Here is a 6,000-nt window from a genome sequence, read left to right on the forward strand (position 1 = left end):
ACAGCACAGCGTGGAGCACGCGCCTCTCCCGCACTCTCCGGCGCGGAGCATAGCGGGGACAGCACCCCAGTGAAGACCAGAAATCCCGACAGGCGGTCTGCAAGCGATGACAGGGGGCCGCGGAGCCTGACATGGGAAGACAGGAAGGGGCACGGCCTGGGCCACGCTGGGAGCCTGCCTGTGTCAGGGGAGGGGACATCGCCGCCAAAGACGCTCTCGAGACACCCGGAGATGTGGAGCAGGATACTAGCTAACTCGAGAAAAAGGGCCCCAGCCCCACGTGTGAGGATGGTCCCGCAGATCTGAGGAGACCCCCTTCCTGGCCCTGCTGCCTGAGTCCCCTCAGGAATGCACGGTCAGCCGCAGCCACTCTCACGATCCGACAACAAGTACGTACTAGAACAGTGATGGGCAACCTTTTGAGCTTGGAGTGTCAAACTTCGCCAAAAAACTGAGCATAACTCGGGTAGTGTGTCACTTTGAGGAAAAAACATTATTTCACAAGTGTTTCATCCTCAGGAGCAGCAAATGTTTCATCCTCGGCATGCGGCCGCGTGTCATCAGAAATGGCTACACGTGTCAGTGCTGACACGCGTGTCATAGGTTCGCCATCACTGGTCTAGAAAGACATGAAGCAAACGTGGCCAGACAAACGATGACGGGACCCGGGGAAGGGGGGTGGGGGGGAGTAGCAGGTGCTCACTGTATAATCCTTTCCGTTTTCTCCACGGTGTTTTCCCCCAAATAAAACACAGGTAGGAGAGTAAGATGAGCCCAGCTGGCGTGGCTCAGTGGTTGAGCGTCGACCTATAAACCAGGAGGTCACGGTTCGAATACCAGTCAGGGCACACGCCGGGTTTCAGGCCCTGTCCCCAGCGGGTGTGCAGGAGGCAGCCGATGGATTATTCTCTCTCATCGTTGATGTTTCTATCCCCCTCTCCCTCTCTCTGAAATCAATAAAAATGTTTTTAAGAGAGAGAAAAGTAAGATGACATGACTTGAAATCCAAGAAGAGGACGGCTAAGCCTTCTTGGCCCCTCACGTGGCACCTGTGGCTGTGCCTGGGTCTCCCGCGAGGCGGGCGGGCAGGCAGGCGGGGGGCGGGAGCAGAGCCATCCTGCGGGCTCAGGAATCAGGACGCCTTCGGATCAAGGCCAGGAAAGGAAGTCACCAAGGAGCAGTGAACAGCGGCTTCCAGCTATTCTTTGTGGAGCACCCAGGACGGGCAGGTCCTGCCGAGAACCCCACGCAACACCCGCCAGAGCGGGGCTTCAGGGAGGTCTCGGGCAGCTGCCCACGGTTCATCTGGAATCCGCTGTCAATGTGGCAAAGTCCAACAAACACGGATACGTTTGCAACCAAACCCACTTAACCTCCACTCCCTGAATTCACCTCATACATCGGACGCCCGCCCTCCTCAAAATCCAGCCGGCCTCCCACTCGGCTTCTAAGAGCTCTCTTTGCTGGTGAGTTTTAGTTCTTACCAGGGAAAGCTCCGCTGCCCTCGGCGGACAGCCCTGAACACGCGTCTGAGGCGGCCGCCCTCGCCACGCGAGACGCGCCTCCCCCGCCTTGTCGCCTGGCCCCACGGTCAGCTCCCCGGGAGGACAGGTCCCGCCTCGCAGCCTCGATGACGATGACGAGCTGAGCTCTCTCTCAGCTGCTGGACCGCGGAGACTGGCTCCCTGCTCCCAGACCAACAGCAAACGCAGGCAGGCGACAAGAAGCGGTTCCCAAACCTCCACGTATTTCAGCCGCAAAGGAAAACTACGTTTTCAACTTCAAATTCGACTCCGACCGTTAACCACACAAAGCTCCAAACGAAACAGCCAACCCAGCCATTTAACAGATTAAAGAATAAAAGCACAGACTCAGAACAAACCTTGCTCTATGACCTAAACCACACAACCAACCCAAAGGCTAATCCCTCACCAGATGCCTCCCTCGCGGGGCTCCGGACAGGTCTTCGGGAGCCCCTGTGGGAACCTTCCGGCTGAGCATCGGGCCCTGAGCTCCGGGCCTGCACAGGCTCTGGAAGCGCTGCTTCCTACACGGGTCAAACATCCAAGACGTTCCGGGACCTCACCTCTTACAGAGACGCCTCACAAAGGCCAGTGCACAGTTGTTGGAGCAAAACCACTGGCAGGAATGAAAGGATGAAGCTGTCGAGGAGTCCGACCGCGCGGACACCCCAGGATTTAACCCGCGGGGACTGTGCTCTGCTCCAGGGAAGTCCCTAAAGAGCTCCCACCTGTAGTTCACCCCTCACATGGCAGCTCAGGTCATCCAGCCGCCAGGCCTGAAGACGCTCCACAGCACTCTCCCTGCATGCAGCTGCCATCCACCTGGGGCACTTCTCAGGGGCAGGCCCTGTGTTAGCTGACACCTGGCAAGTGCAGGCTCTATCTCCGCCCGTGACCCCCCCTAGTCCCCCTCCCCGTGACCCCAGCCCCTCCTAGTCCCCAGTGACCCCAGCCCCTCCTAGTCCCTCCCCGTGACCCCAGCCTCTCCTAGTCCCTCCCCGTGACCCCAGCCCCTCCTAGTCCCCCCCTGTGACCCCAGCCCCTCCTAGTCCCCCAGTGACCCCAGCCCCTCCTAGTCCCCCTCCCAGTGACCCCAGCCCCTCCTAGTCCCCCCCAGTGACCCCACCCCCTCCTAGTCCCTCCCCGTGACCCCAGCCCCTCCTAGTCCCTCCCAGTGACCCCAGCCCCTCCTAGTCCCCCAGTGACCCCAGCCCCTCCTAGTCCCCCAGTGACTCCAGCCCCTCCTAGTCCCTCCCCGTGACCCCAGCCCCTCCTAGTCCCTCCCAGTGACCCCAGCCCCTCCTAGTCCCCCTCTCAGTGACCCCAGCCCCTCCTATCCCCACACCCTGTGGAGTTCCTCCCCTCAAGTGTGGGCTGGGCCCTGGGCCTCGAACAGACAGAATATGCCAAAAGGGATGGGTGTCACTGCCAAGATGAGGTCATGAGACTGGCCTCCTTCTAGCTCCCTCTCACTGTGGCTGGCTCATTCTGAGCCGACGGATGGGGAGCCCCGCGTGGAAAGGGGAACCCCCTGTGGAGGGGAGCCCCGCGTGGAGAGGAGCCCCCGTGTGGAGGGGAGCCCCGCGTGGAGAGGGAAGCCCCCCGTGGAGGGGATCCCCCGTGGAGGGGAGCCCCGCGTGGAGAGGGGAGCCCCGCGTGGAGAGGGGAGCCCCGCGTGGATGGGATCCCCTGTGGAGGAGAGCCCGCGTGGAGGGGATCCCCCGTGGAGGGGAGCCCGCGTGGAGGGGAGCCCGCGTGGATGGGATCCCCCGTGGAGGAGAGCCCGCGTGGAGGGGATCCCCCGTGGAGGGGAGCTCCGCGTGGAGAGGGGAGCCCCGCGTGGATGGGATCCCCCGTGGAGGAGAGCCCGCGTGGAGGGGATCCCCCGTGGAGGGAGCTGGCCTCTCAGGAGTGAGCCTAGAAGCACCCCCCCCCTCCATGGAGCTCCCACCAGCACCCTGGCTGCAGCCTGGGGCAGCTGGGGACCCGGCTGAGCGGCTCCCGGACCCCTGGCCCACAGAGACGCAGAGGATAACTGCTGCTCTCCTAAGGCACTACGTTTTGGGGTATTTGTTGGACAGCAATATATAAAGACCACAGCCACCGGCCTGACCACACCTTTAAAAACCCAAAAGTGTGTGTGTGTTGGGGGGGGGGGGGGGAGGGGCGGGGAGCGGCCGGGGGAGGTCAGTGGGGGGAAAAGGAGACATATGTAATACTTTAAACACTAAAGAATTTAAATTAAAAAATCCAAAAGTGGGGAAATACAGAGCCTAGCCCAACAAAATACTGCAAGCCTTTTCCAAAACGTCGCAGAGCAAATGAAGTCAAGTGTGTGTTTAAAAGGAATCAGAAGTCGCACTGAGGAAGCTGTGTGGTTCCCTCCGGCAGATAAACTTTCCTAACCTGGACTCCGTGGGGACGGCCGGTGAAGACTGGTCCCAGGAAACATGAATGTGAGCATCTAACGTGCTTTCTCCCGATAACCAAGTGACGCTGGGGCACAAAATGAAATTCTGAACTGACTAGTTCAAGGACCTCTCCTGGGAGCCCACGCCGCCGCAGTCAGATTTCTATCTCACCTACCGCCCAGGGCTGGCTAAGTTTGCAAGCCCAAGGCAACCGATCCTTCTTCACGTATTCCTGCTCGCACGCCTCAGTCCCAGTGCTGCCCGCTGACCTCGCGCCAGGCGGCCAGCGCCAGGCAAGGGGCTGAGTGAGGCCCCTGTCTGGGGGCCTTCCCTTCTCTCAAGCCCTCCCCGCCCCCCCCCCCGCCCCTTACAGGATACTTCCTTGAGCCCTTCCCAGGCGAAGGGCAGCATTCAGCGCACCCTACTTTTTCATCACCACTCCGACCTCAAGGAGCACAGAGGCAAGTTCTAGATGACACCCTGAGTTACAGGTTTCAGGGAAGCAAAGGGCCCATCCCAGTTCCTCTGACATGTCCCCTTCCTGAAGTGGAGAAGGTACCTGAGTCACCCGACATGCACCCTGGCCTGCTCCAACTTTCCTCCCACTGCCCCCCCCCCCCCACACACACACACGTCGGAAGCCCAAACTCCTGGCTTGGACCCACCCCTCCCGGAACCTCCTAGACACAGGAAACACCTCCGGACTCAGGATGGGGGGGCGGGGTGTGCATCCCCAGGACCTGGAGAATGGGGTGAGTTTGGTGACACCACCAGAGGGAGAGCCAGGCACTAACCACGGGCCAAGGCCAGGCCAGGAGCCCAGGAGCAGGGGCTGGGAGAACAGGGGGCAGCTTTCTGGTCCGGGGAGTGGGCACAGTGATGGCCTGGGAGCCAGCGTGGACCAGGAGCCCTCTTGAATCCCCAGTGCCGGGGGGGATGGGCCCCAACCCAGCCAGGCGGCACCTGCTGAAGGTCAGAGGTCTGCAGGCCCGCCCTGGTGCTCAGATGTCTCTGTGCTCAGGGGCCTCAGGGAGGGTGTGCACCTGTGGGGCCCAGGTGACCAGGGTCCCTGATGCTCGAGAGCCTTCACAGCACGAGGGTCCAGTTGAGTGAGCTGGGGAGTTTCGGGGCACCCCTGGGTCTTGTCTCAGGGCCCCAACTCCTGGGGGCCTGGCTTGGGTCCCAGCACTCCGTATGGTCCCCTAGTGAGGCCTGGGCACTTCCCACCACTTGTCCGGAGTCCTGGCCTGGCTGAGACCCGTCTCCAAGCCCAGCTGTTACCAGGTTCCCGGCCCTCCCCGAGAGCCTGGCCTTCACGGTCCTGCCCCAGCACCCCCACCCTCCTAAGGGGCCTCTGTGGGGCCCTGTTCACCCCCAGAGCCTGTCACATGGCTCAAGCCCTGCCTGCTGGGACCGTCCGGGGGTCCCGGCCTCGGGGAGGGGCTGTCTCAGGTCCCAGGACTCACAGGACTGCCCCAGGATCCGGCCTTTCTGGATCTGGGGTCCCAGTCCTCCGAGTGGGTGTACCCCGAGTCCTGACCTTTCCACGGCCTGTCCCAGTGCAGACCTCCCAGGCGACCCCTCCCAGGGTCCCGCCCGCCCTGGTCCTGCCCAGTCCCAGGGTCTGCCCAGTCCCAGGTCCCCGCACTCCCCGTGACCCGAGCTGGTCGCGGACCCTCCTCGATGCCCATCCCGCGGGGGACGCTCTCAGCGACTGTCCCGAGTCCAGCGTTCGCTGGTGCCGCGGTCGGCCCTCCCCGGCGGCGTGTCCTGGGGTTCGGACTCCGGGGGCCTGCGGGCCGGGCCGGGGTTCGGAGCCTCCCGGGCCCGGACACGGCCGAGGCCGCGGCCTGAGCGACGGGCGCCGCGGGCCAGGCCGGGCGGGGCGCGGACTCACTGACCTGCCGTCTCGGCTGCGGACGAGCGGGGCGCACGCGGGGGCAGCGCCGGGAGGGGAGGGGGCGCCGCTCCCTCCGGGTCCCCCCCAAGAGCCGGAGAAAAAAACCCGTCCGGAGTTTAAAACAAAGAGGCGGAAATGCCCGAACGGAGCCGAGCGCCGAGTCAGG

The 6,000-nt window shown here is 62.9% G+C and overlaps 1 protein-coding gene across 1 annotated transcript in view; it reads right to left on the reverse strand.

Annotated features, from left to right (window-relative positions):
• PCGF3 (polycomb group ring finger 3) overlaps window positions 1-6,000 on the reverse strand; it is a 30,231-nt gene extending 24,231 nt beyond the window's left edge. Inside the window, exon 1 of the mRNA XM_054708815.1 lies at window positions 5,836-6,000. The gene's annotated coding sequence lies outside the window, so the exon portion shown is untranslated. The remainder of the gene's footprint in view (window positions 1-5,835) is intronic.

Source organism: Eptesicus fuscus, chromosome 2, assembly GCF_027574615.1.
Source record: "Eptesicus fuscus isolate TK198812 chromosome 2, DD_ASM_mEF_20220401, whole genome shotgun sequence".
Classification (NCBI taxonomy): domain Eukaryota; kingdom Metazoa; phylum Chordata; class Mammalia; order Chiroptera; family Vespertilionidae; genus Eptesicus; species Eptesicus fuscus.